This window comes from Hevea brasiliensis, chromosome 15 (genome assembly GCF_030052815.1).
Source record: "Hevea brasiliensis isolate MT/VB/25A 57/8 chromosome 15, ASM3005281v1, whole genome shotgun sequence".
NCBI classification, from domain to species: Eukaryota; Viridiplantae; Streptophyta; class Magnoliopsida; order Malpighiales; family Euphorbiaceae; genus Hevea; species Hevea brasiliensis.
In genome coordinates this window covers 268,275-285,620 of record NC_079507.1, presented here as the reverse complement: position 1 = coordinate 285,620, position 17,346 = coordinate 268,275, and positions in this window count along the sequence as shown.

Sequence of the window (17,346 nt, the reverse complement as noted above, 5' to 3'; positions counted from 1 at the left end):
GAATATGACACGTAGCACTTTCCCTATATATATAGATGAAATATGAAATGCTCCATTCAATGTGCCTTACATCAATTAATATTCTCATGGTTGCACTATTGTTGGAGGGATAAATATTAATAATTATCTCTGAACTTATATGGTTGTAACATTATGGTCCTTCAAATTTAAAATGTAACGTAAAACCCCCTAAACTTTTAAATTTTGCACAGTAAAATCCCTTTGACTTTTGATTATTAATTTTCTAGTTAGAAACTGACGTGAATAGCTTTTGTATGGTGCTTAGTCAACATTTCTCTCTTCTCTCTTATGCAAAGTGTAAAATTATTCTCACTATACATGAAAAATTTTTCTGTCTATAGAGAGGAAAATGATTCAATTTACACATGGCTTGAGAGAGAAAAGAGAAATACTGATTAAGCTCTATGCTGAAACTGTTCAGATCAGCGTCCAACTAAAAAATTGGTAATTAGATATTAGAGAGATTTTACTGTACAAAATATGAAAGTTGATAGGGTTTTATGTTATATTTTTAAATTGAGGGACTGCAATGTTATAACTAGATAAGTTCAGGGACGGTTGTTAAAATTTACCCATTGTTGGAGGGTTGCATTATTGTTGGAGTTATATTGATTCTCTCTCTCTCTCTCTCTCTCTATGTTTCCTCTTATCGCCTTAATTTCTTTTCTTTTTTAAGAACCATAATGCATAGTGGGCTTTTATTTAATATACCTTTAAATTTCAGTCCTAATTAAAATTTGAGATAAAATAAATTCGGGCAAAATTTTTCTTGGTACATATTTCTCCTCAACTTTTATTAGTTAAACTTAAATGAAGGTTGGAATTTGCAAATTTTTTTAATAGCATGACTACTAATATACTAATAGTTGATAGAAATGGTGAAGAGGAGGAGTCATGGGTTGAAATTCGAACAAAGATCATGGCATCTGTATCTAATTTTATAAAAAAAAAAAAAAAAGAATTACATGGTGAGTTTTACTCAAAGTGTTAGACAATTACATTTGATAACTTGTGTAGTTTTTAGTTAACTTCTAGTTGTTTATTTGCTGTCTTATTTTTTTTTAATATCTTTTTTATAGTGATTTATGCTGCATATCTATATTTAGGAACTATTTTTATGCCCCAATGGGCCTTAGGTTATGAACAATGTCGTTGGAGCTATGATTATGATAAGAGGGTTCATGAGGTACGGTGTTAATGCATGTCAGTATATTGACCACTATGGGATCTCAAGCTAGATTGTTTTTATTTATTTATAACTATGGAAAGTCAAGTTTTAATAGTTCCCTTTTGCAAAGTTTTGTTTATAGTTTTTACTATAGGCCTTTGATAGTTAGACATCATATATCCTTTTTTCTTATTGTTGAGCCTTTTGCACTTGCAATTAGGAAGAAGGGCATTCTTTGTGATGTCATATGGATGGACACTGACTACATTGATGGTTTTCACTGTTTCACATTTGCTTGGGTATGTTTCCCTTGTATCCTTTGGATGATAAATTCATCCCTAATTAAATTGAAATGTTAGATTACTATATGGCTAAATGCTTCTCATTTTTTTTTCCTTGAATAAGCTCAATGTGATCATATTTTCCTTGCCTCATTGCTTCTTGCTACATATCCACTTCTAGACAATGTTGAAATTTGCCACTTATGGATGAATCAAGAATGATATTTTTCCACGGAGCATATTTAGTGGGTTGCATTACCCAAACAAAGGACACGCTAATCTTGTAAAACAATAGCAATTTAAAATTTGAGATGATCTCTCCAAATTTGACCAATCTTCTATTGTCAATAGAATAGCAAAATGCACCTCCTTGCAATCAATCTGTACATATGATAACCTTAATTACATATAGATATATATAATTTTATTAAAATTTTATATATATATATATATATATATATATATATATATAGTCTTTTTTTATTAAATTCTAATTCAATATCATTTTGATATGATTATAATTCAATTATAGATAAATAATCAAAACTGAACCAAAACAATAAATATAAATTCAATTTAATATAGTTCGATTCTTATAATAATAGTTTTTTTTTTTATTCTGATATAATTTGGTGTGATTTTTTGAAACCCTAAGACCATGCACTACCTTTATATCAAATGATTTATAGGTTATAATAATTTTTTTATATAAATTTGTGTTAAATTTAATTACTTAAATTAAAATTAATTTAATTAATCTTGAAAAATTAATATTCAATAAAAATAATTCTAACTTAATAAAAATGTTTTATATATTTTAATATTTAAGTAGTTTTTTATTTCTTAGTTTATATATATATTAATTGTAATTCAATATAAATAATTTATGGCGTTTAATATATTTTAAATTATAAAAAAATTGTGATAAAAAGTTAAATATTTATATTTTAATAAATATTAAATATTATAAATTAAGAATAACTTTTATTCATCACAAAAGTATTTATATCTATCTCGAAAAAAGTTCAAATCTTAATAAAAATATATTAATTGTAATTCAATATAAATAATTTATGGCGTTTAATATATTTTAAATTATAAAAAAAATTGTCATAAAAAGTTAAATATTTATATTTTAATAAATATTAAATATTATAAATTAAGAATAACTTTTATTCATCACAAAAGTTTTTATATCTATCTCGAAAAAAGTTCAAATCTTAATAAAAATAAGAATTAAGACAAATTTTTTTCTTTTTTCTGCATCATGTAAAATTTATTTTATAGTATCATATTATAAATATAATATAAAATTTCAATCCTTTGAGGACTTTATAGAAAACGAAATTATAGAAACGCTCGCAAATTGATTTAAAATGCTAAAAGTAAGATCGCTCATCCTATCTCCGCCCCATGGAAGATTAAAGACGGGGGGCATATTCATGGATTTATTTCAATTTTTTTTTTTAGTTTATCATTATATAATATAAATTTATTTATTAAAAAAATAAATTATAAATTATATATATAAATTTAACACATAATCTTAATAATATATTAATATTTTTCTATTAAAATCAAAATATTTAAATACATAAATGCATAAAAATAAATTAATTTTTGCTATTTTAACATAAGAATTTCCTTTAACCTTATAAGCAGTACAAGCCATAGCCACTTGTAAAATATTTAAAGTTTGATATTCAGATAGACCATCTAAATTCTATTCATAAATAGCTTCACCATCACATTTAACTTGAGTAATTTAACTTCTTTCTTCAAATTGTACATCAAGAGGAATGGGTCTTGAATAATAATTTCTAGTCTTAAATAAATTATATTATAATATTAGTTTATTAATAATGCATTCCTTGTGGTTTTTTACTATTATTTTTATTTTTCACTTATTAATTTATTTTATTTGAGTTAATTACTTCTTATAAAATTTTATATTTAATTGAAATTAAGTATAATTAGGATTAAAAATTTTAAATTTATATGTACTCTAAAATTAAAATTTTAAATTTATATAAATTTTAAAAATTAATTTAAATAATAAAAATATAATTATATTAATATTAATAGTAATTTCCATAATTATTTCATTTAAAATATAATAAAAATATTTTATTCAAAAAATAATTTAAATTTTATGAAATATATAAAGGAGCGGAAGCATGTAAATTGTTAGATTAGAGCATTGAATTTAAAAATTTTCTTCTAGGGTTTCATGCATCATGCCACATTCATTATGTGCCTAATTTGTTTCAATGCTAAATTGCAAATTATTAAAACACTTTTAATATATATTAGGATCTATATTTACTATTTAAGATTTTTGAATTAACAAATTAATTCAATTGAACCCTAGTTTAAAAGAGGAGTTATAGCACTAACCTCTTTGATGCACTATGGATGTGGTTGGTACCTTTAGAAAGCACCTAGGACCCCAAGTGTTGTCCCTCTAGTTTGTCCACACCAAGATCACCAATGGGCAGCCCCCAATTTGCTTCTCAAGCCTTTGCTAACTAATTATAAATTGGGTTCTTACCTTTAGAGAGGTTGTATGTGTGTATAGAACACTAGAAACAATTTCTAGCAATTTTAATTCAAAGGAAATGGAGTGATTCTCTTTGAATTGATGAGAAAAGATGAAGAGAGAAGAGGGAGGAAGAAGTGCTGCCACACATGAGAGAATAAGAGTGAGTGTTTCTTATTTTCTTTTTCCTTTTATAATTAGGTCATCACTTAAACCCCTTGCCACATGTCATCACCACATTGCATCTTAATTTTAATTGACTTAATCATATTAAGCCAAGTGTCAAAGTTGGATTTAATCTTGACTTTGATCACCTTGCATGATAGGAAGACAAATGGCAAACTTATATGATGCCATGTGTCACCATCTCATGGTGCCATATGTCGCCCTGTGAAATGACCAAATTACCCTTATGTTGTAATTTTGGGTTCTCAACCCAAAATCATTATTTCTCCTCTTTTAATCAATTTATATCAAATATAAATTAATTAATTAATTTCTCACAATTAAATTCATATTTAAAACACTTTAAATATAAATTTAACTTATACTATAAATCCAATAACCTAGATTAGGTTTCAAGTTATGCTAGGGACTTTGCAATCTTATTACAAACCAAACCTATTTAATTAATTAATTAAATCCCATTTTACTTAGTGATTATCCTGTGTATGTGTGTGACTTACTAGGCTCATCACTAATTGAAAATGAGATATGATATTAACTCTTAATATCATCAGAACTCTTTCTTATCATAAATGATTTCTCTAAATCATTTTAGGCATCTCATAGACTATGGTTGACACCTAGCATAGCGTGCCATGGCCACCCAATTAGTAACAAGGAATACCTTAAATGAACCTATAATCATATGTTACCATGCACCAGAATCTCTTTGTTATAAAATCCCAATTCAAGCTGGAGTCATGATTTATGTCAAACCCCATTTGCTATAAATTTTATGTTTTCTTTTAATTCCAGTTCTTGAACAATTAGATTTTCTTGTCAGAAACTCTTTTCTGACTAAATATGTCTATCCTGGCCAGGAACTTAAAACATCAAGAATAATTAAATGAACAAAGGACTTTATCCCTATTTACTTAGGGTAACAGATTCCATTTTGATCAACACCTACCTCTATATATAACTAGTAGAAGCCAACACATGCCCATGTACCCATACACAGTACAAGTAAGAAAGCAGTATCAAACTTAAACCACCTATATACAAGATAACTGTGTTATCTCAAGTCTAAAGATTGTATGCACTGATATGATATATGACAATGCATTAACAAGAGTAAACTCTATATGCTTGTCATACGCGTCACTAGTTCGGCCTACTTATCATGTGTAAGTGCCTATCATGTTTGTTACATGGCATGAGACTCATCATTCCATCTTATTTATATCTCATATAAATACCTTGGGAACAAATATGAATACAATATTTCTGGATAAGTCATGTCCTGTGTGAAGTATCCTCGATTGTAAACTAATTTATGATACTTTGTGCTAGAAATACTGTCACTCACATTCTTAACAACTTAAGAATAGAATTTCTAATAAAATATCAATGGACCTTTTCTATTACACATAAATACATGATGTAAATGGAAAAGTAAAATTGCCTTTTATTAATAAAATATGTACAAAAAACATACTAAATGATATGCTCTAGGGCATACTACTAAGAATATATATATATATAAAGAATGTAGGTTTTCCCTTACTAGCCACTTAGCATTCTAAATTTTAATGCTATTAAATGGCATTATAAAGTAAGAAAATTTTCCTTTACTACTGCCACATGGTAGTTTAAATTTTAATATTGTCACGTGACATTTACTATATAGAAATTATTATATTTAATAATTATAATAATTAATGTAAGTAATTATTATCATTACTATTACCATTAGGTATTTTTACTATTATCATTGTTACCAACTTTTTATGGCTAACTAATTAAAAATATTAGATATATTTCAATAATTTTATAAATTTCTCATTTAATAATTTTTAAAATTTTAATTATTTTATTTAATTATAAAAATTTAAAAATTATATATCTTAAGATTAATAAAATAATTTAAAATTATACTATAAAAGTAATCACATGAAATTAAATACTTTGCCTTCTCTCTTTTTCTTATATATTTAATAAATTTTAATTTATTTTAATGTTATTTATTTTTTATTTATCTTATTGTATTACATATTGAATAAAAACATATTTTAAATGATATATTAAATGATATATATATGAATTATGAAAAAATGAAATAAAATTTTATTTTTATAGTTATGATAAATAGGAAATTTATATTAATATTTAATTTTATTTTTTTTATATTTTTTTAGTATAATTAATATTTTTTAAATTATATATATCTGATAAGTAATTTAATTAAATTCTCTCTATTTTTTATTAATTAATTATATAAATTCTTTAAATTATGATTAAGTTATTAATTTCGTTATTATGTATATATAAGTTATAAAATATTTAATTATTACACTTTAATATTATAATAAGTTATTATTATTATTTAATTATTAAAAATGCCTAGAAAGCTCTATTGGATTAGAGATAGATAAAAATTAAGAATTAATTAGATTAATTTATTAATTATACCCAATAAATACAAATGCTAATTTTATATATGTTCCATTTACTTCCTGATGAAGAAGCGGTCTAGATTTTTGTAAAATAAATTTAAGAGGAAATAGGATTATAAGTCTATCAAATTTATACTAAGTAGCAATTATTAATTGAATGTAATGATGACAATTTTTTATATATTTCTTAAACAGTTGTAATATATAATTATTATATAATTTAATTTTCTAAATGCAATATTTAATTATTTTGATCTTCTAAATTTAAATAATGAAAAAATATTGATTACTAAATATAATTGTCATTCATTATAAGGTTTCCTAATTTTTAATTTAAAAATGTCAATGACAATTACTTTAAAAGAAAATGAAATATTTTTAAACACATTTACTGTAATTGAATTTAGTGTTTAATTGTTGATAATTTAGTATTTAAATTTGGCAACTTAAGACATTGAATTTTAAAATTCAACGAATATTATCATGACTATCTAATTATTACCACAACTAAAAGTTTAATTTTTTTTAAAATTTTTGCTTCAAATTAAAACTAAGCATATTTAAATTTTTATGAAAAATCAATCATTGAAACATGTCTAATTATTAAATATAGTACTTATCCATTAATTTTTAATTTTAGTACTTATCCATTAATTTTTAAATTTTTTTTAAAGAGAGAAAAGTTAATATTATTATTATTATAAAAAAATAATAAATAGCAATTATATATTACAATTATATAAGATATTAAATTAATATTAAAGTTTAAAATTATGGAAAATTAATATTTCATAAATACTATATGAAATTTAATAAATATTAATAAAATCAATTTAGCTTATTTTTTAAAAAAAATTGCTATAAATGAAATTGGCATATGTGGCAAGGTAAAAAATTGCTAGCAATAAATTCAATTTAATATTGTCACTTGTGGCATAAATATAGCAGTTTTATAATCTTACGTGGCAACACTGGAAAAAAATTGATTGCTTTAAATATTGTCACGTGGCATAAATATAATAGCTTTAGAATCCTAGGTGGCAGTACCAGGGGAAAACCTGTCTGCTTTATATATACTAGCGGAATACCCGTGCTACGCACGGTAATATATATATATATATATATATATATATATATATATATATATATATATATATATATATATATATATATATATATATATATATATTATTTAATTGAAAATATTTTAATATTACTATTTAATATATTAAAATTCTAAAATGTTAGCAATAAATTTTAATCAAATAAGTTAATAATTACTCTCAAATCAATGAACTTAATAGCCATAAGTTTTTTTTTAATGACCATAAATTATTTTTCATATATAATAATTATAAAATCATTTTAAAATAATAAAAATAAAATAAAATTAAAGTAAATTAAAATTTATTAAATGTATAAAAAGAAGAAAAAAAACTTTTAAATATTAATTTTTCTTCAAAGTAAATATTGGTCTTGATTTTAGAGCAATTGACTTTTTAAATTAAAAATTAAGAATATAATAACATGTGATAATTATATTACATCTATTTAAAAAATATAAAAAATACTTAATGTTGACTTTTCCCTTTTAAAAAATTAAAAATTAAAAATTAATAGATAGGCATTACCTTTAATAATTTGACATGCTTAAAAAAATTTAATCATTAATTTCTCAAAAAAATTCAAATATGTTTGATTCTAATTTAGAGCAGATATTTTAAAGGAAATTAAACTTTTAGTTGTAGTAATAATTGGATAATCATTATAATATTAGTTGAATTTTAAAATTAAATGTCTTGAGTTGTCAAGTTATTAGTAATTAAATACTAAATTTAATTGTAGTAAATATGTTCAAAAGGATTTAACATTCTTTTAAAATAACCGCCATTGACTTTTTAAATTAAAAAATAAGAAACTTGTAATGAATGACAATTATATTTAGTAATCAATACTTGTTCTATTATTTAAATTTGGAAGATCAAAATAATTAAGAATCATATTTAAAAATAAAATTATATAATAATTATATATCACAACTGTTTAAGAAATATAGAAAAATTGTTATTAATAAATTTAATTAAAAATTACTACTTGCTATAAATGTGAGAAATTTAAAATTCTATATCTTATTGAATTTGTTTTATAAAATTTGAACAACCTCTTTATCAGAAAGCGAATATGGAATATACATAAATTAACATATATGTGTTCATTGAGTATAATTAATAAATTAATATGATTAACTCTTAGTTTTTCCTAACTCTAATTAAATTAAACTTTTCTAGACATTTATAATAATAATAATAATAATAATAATAATAATAATAATAATAATAATAATAATAATAATAGCTACTTATTATAATATTAAAATATAATAATTATATAATTTGTAACTTACATATATATAATTAGGGAATTAATAACTTAATCATAATTTATAGAAATTGTATCATTAATTAATTTTTACTGAAAAGATTAAGCCTCTAAGGCAGAGTTTTTTTTTTTTTTTTTTTTTTATAGTTACCATTCTTTTCTTCTTCTTCTTCATTTTATTAGTATTTTGCTTTAAAATGACAATCTCTCTTGTGATTCTTTTTGGATTGCTACTTCTTCTGCCACTCTTTATGGTAATTTTGCTATGTTTTTTTTTTATTTGACTTGGTTATACTTGATTCTGTGCTCTGTTTCTTGTTAGGATTGTTGATTTTCTACTTAATTTCTCTAAAAAGAAAAATATTTTAACTTTATTTTCAACGAATATGAGAATTCTTCCTTACTAAGAAGATTGTTTTTTGTGGGCTTGTTCATTTGCAAGAATATGATCATTTTATTTATTTATTTTTACTAATATGGGAATCATGTTTTATTTGTTGAGGTAAATCTTATGATAAATCTTCCTAGTGTTTGATTTGTAAATTTGATATTGTAGTGCTGATCTAATAATATGTTTGTGGTACAACCTCCAAATGAAGACACATGACCTGCAGTGACTTATTTGCCTCACTTCAAGTCTGAAAAATCATTACAATTCACAAATGATAGAATTTGGATTATAGATAATAGAATATTATTCCCTTAATTTCTTGTACTCAAGAAATTGAACTTTGATATTGATAAAAAAGAAAATATGTGTATTTAGGCATATTAAAGAACTTTTTTATATGTATTTAGGCAGTAAAAAGTTAAATTTGGATTATAACTTAAAAATTAAATAAGGGAAAAAATTGCTATCAATAAAATTGTCAAATGAGGTAAGGAAAAAAATTGCTAGCAATAAATTCAATTTAATATAATTGGCATATGTGAGAAGAAGAAAATATTGTTAGCAATAAATTCAATTTAATATTGTCACTTGGCATTGCCACTTAGCACAGGAAAAAATTTGACTATTTTAAATATTGTCACGTGGCATAAATATAATAGTTTTAGAATTCTATGTGGCAGCACCAGGGGAACACCACTCTGCTTTATATATATATATGTATATATTGGGTCTAAACATAAATTTTTCACTAATTTTTTACTAAATTTTGAAAAAACCATCAATGACTTTAAATTTTAATAGAAGAAGATAAAAAAATAAAAAAAAATCAATGCAATAATATGCATAGTTCTACAATTATAATCTTCTATTTACAATGAAAAAGAAAGAAAAGAAAAAAAACAGTGAAAAAAAATTTATTTAAATCCGATTTATCATGAATTATTATCCATTAAATAAAATATATATGTTAATTAAAATAAACTATATAGAAAATACACATTTTATTTAATGAATGTTATAATCCATGTGAGATATATTTTTTTCAATTATATATTCTTTTTAAAATTGCTTTGCAAAAAATGTATGAATTTATTTTACATTTTATATTTGAATACATGGATTTGTTTGACTTAATTTAAAAGATAGTTACGTTAATTTTAATTAATAAAAGTATTTTTTAAATATAAAATTTCAATTAAAAATAAATATAAAATGCATATTTTTTTAAATATAAAATTTAATTAATGAACTAAAAATGTCAAACGTTTATGTTAAATCATGAGTGTATCTAAAACTTTTATTTGCTAGTCAAATAAAATTTCAAATACTATATTTTAATTTACCATTAACTTTTCAAATTTAATTTCACCAATTGGATACAATTGTCAAAAATATTAGATATTTGACTAATTTACAAACAGACTAAAGTTATGGATATAAATGTGAATTGGTCCAAATATTTTGTATATTTTGTACAATTGGCTTATAAAAAAATATGTGCAAGCACAATTACTTTTGACATATTTTCATTTATCCTCAACATTATTATTAGTATTATTACTGTCATCATTAATCTTATCACCACTACCCTGTTATTATCATTACTATCATCACGACCTTCACTTGACCACCGTAGTAATCACATAACCACCACCGCCACCTAGCCATTACCACCACCATCTAATCATCGTTGTTACCACCACTATCACTTAACTACCATTAGTACTCGACTACTAATCAATATAATTATTACCATTTATTATTAACACTATAAACAAATTAAACATTAAAATTAAAATCATCATTATATTATAATAATATTTTTATTTTATAATTAAACATATAGGAATGTAATAATAATTATATTATAATTTTAATTTTATTACATAATTAATTACATTACATGAACCTTTACCAAATCAAACCTAGTATTATATAAATAGTAAAATGCTAAAATAAATTTTATAAACTCGTTATTTATATCCACTTATACGAAATAACTAAACAATATAAATAAAAATAGTGATTTTCTTTTTTTATTTAATTTTTTTATTTTCATTTTCATTATATATATATATATATTATTTATTTATTGTGTTATAAAATTTTAATATATTAAATTTTATTTTTCATTTGCATAAATAAATTTACTGTTTTGAAATTTTAATTTTAAATATTTATTTTAGTAAAAAAAATAGTTTAAAAACTAAAATTTCAATTTAAAATTATAAATTGTAAATTATTTTTAGAACATAATTTGCATATTGAAATTTATCAAATTTAAATATACAAACTAATAATGGTGGTAACACAATATTTTTAATATTTTCATTAAATTAGAATAAAATTTATACAATACGTTCATTAATTTATAGTTTTATTTTTTTACTTTATTTTATCATATAATAAATTTAATCATTTAATTAAGTTTAATAAATCATTTAATAATGAGAGTTTGTAATAGATGTTTTGAAATATTAGATATCTTGTCATAATATAATAATTAAAATTTTAATTAAAATATATAATTTTTGTAATTTAATTAAATTGTAATTAAAATATATACATTTTAATTGTTTTGACAAATTTATAATTATTGATTATTAAAAATAAAAATATATATAATCTTTAAGTATTTATTGTAAATTATACGGAAGAGTAATCTATCTATCTATCTATATATATAAATCAGGCCAATTTTTTTTATAAGTTGTTACATGACACTTTTTAAAGAGAGCTTGATTTGTTAATTATTAATTTTTTTCTTTTAATGTTATTATATTAATATTTTAATTTATTTTTAATTAATTATATTAAAAATGATAAATTATATTTAGTAGCTATTGATTTGTAACTTATAGCCATTGTTTTATAACTTAAAATCGTTAAATGGAAAAATTTTACAACCAAAGTTAAGGATATAACTTTTTCCAAATTAAAATTGTATAATGATTGAATTAAATTTATTTTTAATTTTTCTTTATCATTTTGCCAATAAATAATAAATATTTTATAAAAAAATAAATTTAATTTCTCTAAATTCACTAATTGACAGATAAAGGAGACATTTGAAAATAAAAGAAAAAGACACTTTTTCCTACATGTAACTGTTAAAAGTGCGATATCAAAAGACACTTTTTTTTATATATACTTTTCTTGAATTATATATATATAAATAAAAACGCAAAAATGTGTGTATAAATAACAAATAATTATAATGATGTACTATTTTTATATTCTCATTAAATTATGATAAAATTTAAAGAACACGTTTATTCAATTTATATTTTATTTTATCATATAATTTTATCACATAAATATTTAACAATTTAATTAATTTTAACAAATCATTTAGTCATGAGAGTTAATATGTGTTGAAATTATATAATGATTGTTTTAGAATATTATATCTTATCATAATATATATATATATATATATATATATATATATATATATATATATATATATATAAACATGAAATTATAAATAAATATGATTAAAATAATTATAATTTAATCTGATAAACTCCCATATGTGACTATTCATTTTCTTTTTAATGATTTTTCATTTTAAGAAAAGTTATTGAATTATTTTTTTTTTAAGAAAAAAAAAACCTACATTTAAAAAACTAATAGGGTAACACATCAATGGCTACAAGCCTAGCAATGAACGAAGTCGCCTATCCCATCTGAATAGTTTCAATCTTTTTATATGGGAACGCATATGAAATCTATCATTAATAGTTATGATATACTGTTGTAAGTATAATAGAAATTAATTAAAATTAAAATTAAGAGACGGCTAATTTAGCTAATGCATGAGCAATAGAATTAAACTCTCTTTATTATGTGGATGATGAAATTTGTATAATTGTAATACAAACACTATGTAATATCTATAAATTAATAAGTATTATAATACATGTGATAAATTATTGAATGTTTTCGATGTATGCGTGCATTCACTCACAAAATAGTGATTACACACTCCTAAATTTAAGGAGCAACTGTTTTTTTTTTTTTTTTGAAATAATACATAGTATGCGCTTATATGTATATATAAAGCAAAGGAATATTCTCAATGAAATGACAAGTCACATTTTTTTTGAAAAATTTGCCACGTCTCACATTCCATAAATACTATCTTTTATACTAATTATTATTTAATTTTTTATTTTTCTTTTAATTATTATTATTTACAATATTACCTTAACATTTATGATTTAAATTATTATTTTATTTAAAATTTAATTTTAAATCATAATTAATTTAAATTTTTAATTAATTTTTAAATAAAATAATAATTTAAATCATAAATATTAAGGTAGTATTGTAAATAATAATGATAATTAAAAGATAAATAAAAAAATTAAATTATAATTAGTATAAAATAGAGTATTTATGCAAGGTGACACATGGTAAGTTTGCAAGGAAAGTGCTCCGTGTCATTTTCTTGAGAATACCTCTCTGCTATATATATATATAGATTATTTAATGATGAAATGTGAAATGCTCCATTCAATGTACCTTACATCAATTAATACTCTCATGGTTGCACTATTGTTGGAGGGTTGTACTATTGTTGGAGTTATATTGGTTCTCTCTCTCTCTCCCCCCTATGTTTCCTCTTATCGCCTTAATTTCTTTTCTTTTTTAAGAACCATAATGCATAGTGGGCTTTTATTTAATTTACCTTTAAATTTCAGTCCTAAGTAAAATTTGAGGTAAAATAAATTCAAGCAAAAATTTTCTTGGTACATATTTTTTCTCAACTTTTATTAGTTAAACTTAAATGAAGATTGATATTTGCAAATTTTTTGAATAGAATGACTACTAATATACTAATAGTTGTTAGAAATGGTGAAGAGGAGGAGTCATGGGTTGAAATTTGAACAAAGATCATGGCATCTGTATCTAATTTTAGAAAAAAAAAAAAGAATTACATGGTGAGTTTTACTCAAAGTGTTAGACAATTACATTTGATAACTTATGTAGTTTTTAGGTAACTTCTAGTTATTTCTTTTCTGTCTTATTTTTTGAATATCTTTTTGATAGTGATTTATGTTGCATATCTATATTTAGGAACTATTTTTTGCCCCAGTGGGCCTTAGGTTATGAAAAATGCTGTTGGAGCTATGATTATGATAAGAGGGTTCGTGAGGTACGGTGTTGATGCATGTCAGTATGTTGACCACTATGGGATCTTAAGCTAGATTGTTTTTATTTAGTTATAACCATGGAAAGTCAAGTTTTAATAGTTACCTTTTGCAAAGTTTTGTTTATAGTTTTTACTATGAGCCTTCGATAGTTAGACATCAGCCTTCGATAGTTAGACATCATATATCATTTTTTCTTGTTATTGAGCCTTTTGCACTTGCAAATTGCTGTCATATGGATGGACATTGACTACATGGATGGTTTTCACATTTGACCAGGTATGTTTCCCTTATATCCTTTGGATGATAAATTCATCCCTAATTAAATTGAAATGTTAGGTTACTACATCGCTAAATGCTTCTCTTTTTTTTTTTTTTTTTGAATAAGCTCAATGTGATCATATTTTTTCTGCCTCATTGCTTCTTGCCACATATCTACTATTAGACAATATTGAAATTTGCCACTTATGGATGAATCAAGAATGATATTTTTCTGCGGAACGTATTTAGTGGGTTGTATTACCTAAACAAAGGACACACTGATCTCCTAAGACAATAATAATTTACAATTTGAGATGATCTCTTCAAATTTTGACCAATCTTCTATAGTCGATAGAATAGCAAAATGCACCTCCTTGCAATCAATCTCTACATATGACAACCTTAATTACATATAGATATATAATTTTATTAAAATTATATATATATATATATATATATATATATATATATATATATATATATATATATATATATATATATATATAGTCCTTTTTTTATTAAATTCTAATTCAATATCATTTTGATACGGTTATAATTTGATTATAGATAAATAATCAAAACTGAACCAAAACAATAAATATAAATTCAGTTTAATATAGTTCGATTCTTACAATAATAGTTTTTTCGATTCTGATATAATTTGGTGTGATTTTTTGAAACCCTAAGACCATGCACTACCTTTATATCAAATGATTTATAGGTTATAATAATTTTTTTTATATAAATTTGTGTTAAATTTAATTACTTAAATTAAAATTAATTTAATTAATCTCGAAAAATTAATATTCAATAAAAATAATTCTAACTTAATAAAAATGTTTTATATATTTTAATATTTAAGTAGTTTTTTTATTGCTTAATTTAAATATATATTAATTTTAATTCAATATAAATAATTTATGCTGTTTAATATATTTTAAATTATAAAAAAATTGTGATAAAAAGTTAAGTATTTATGTTTTAATAAATATTAAATATTATAAATTAAGAATATCTTTTATTCATCACAAAAATTTTCATACCTATATCGAAAAAAGTTCAAATCTTAATAAAAATAAGAATTAAGACGTATTTCTTTCTTTTTCCGGCATCATGTAAAATTTACTTTATAGTATCATATTATAAATATAATATAAAATTGCAATCCTTTAAGGCCTTTATATTAAATATAATACAAAGAAATGCATAATATGAAAACGAAATTATAGAAATGCCTACAAATTGATTTAAAATGTTAAAAATAAGGATCGCTCCTCCTATCTCTGCCCCATGGAAGATTGAAGACGGGGTATATTCATGGATTTATTTCATTTTTTTTTGTTTTAGTTTATAATTATATAATATAAATTTATTTATTAAAAAATAAATTATATATATAAATTTTACACATAATCTTAATAATATATTAACATTTTTCTATTAAAATCAAAATATTTAAATACAAAAATGCATAAAAATAGATTAATTTTTGCTATTTAAATATAAGAATTTCCTTTGACTCTATAAGTCGTACAAGCGATTGTCACTTGTAAAATATTTAAAATTTGATATTCAAATAGACCATCTAAATTTTACTCATAAATAGCTTCACCATCATATTTAACTTGAGTAATTTAACTTCTTTCTTCAAATTGTACATAAGGAGGTATGGGTCTTGAATAATAATTTCTAATCTTGAATAAATTATATTATAATATTAGTTTATTAATAATGCATTCCTTGTAGTTTTTTACTATTATTTTTATTTTTTACTTATTAATTTTTTTATTTGAGTTAATTACTTCTTATAAAATTTTATATTTAATTGAAATTAAGTATAATTAGGATTAAAAATTTTAAATTTATATGTACTCTAAAATTAAAATTTTAAATTTATATAAATTTTAAAAATTAATTTAAATAATAAAAATATAATTATAATTAATTTGAAGGATGAAGAGTATTATTAGCAATCCCAATGTCTCCAAAGATAGATGTATAAATTATAATTTGATATTATAAATTAACTAAAAGAATAATTTGTTAATAAAAATTAAATTATAAATTCAATGATTAATCAATTTAGAAAAATGGTCTTAAAGGAAAAATACCATAAAAAATAAAGTTAAACATTTGAATTTCTATTGGAAATACACAAGCTTTGTGTTACAAATGTTACAAAAAAAGGTGAATTTCTGTGTACTTAGTTGATTATTAAAAAAATGGATCAATTTTTTTAAATGAAGTAATGATTTTGGGAAAAAATTGATTATGCAACTATAATAATTATTTTATAAAAATTTATTTTAAATTATATTAAAAAATTTAATTAAATAAATATAGATAGGATTAAAAATTTTTAAATAAAATAAAATAAAATTTAAATTTAAATAGAAAATCAATCTAATCAACTAAGTTTAAAATTTTTAAAATAAAAATAATTATTAAATTATTTTTGAATTAATCAAAATATAGATTTCAAATCCAACTAATTAAGTTTATTTAAATGTTTTTTAATTTTTTTAATAT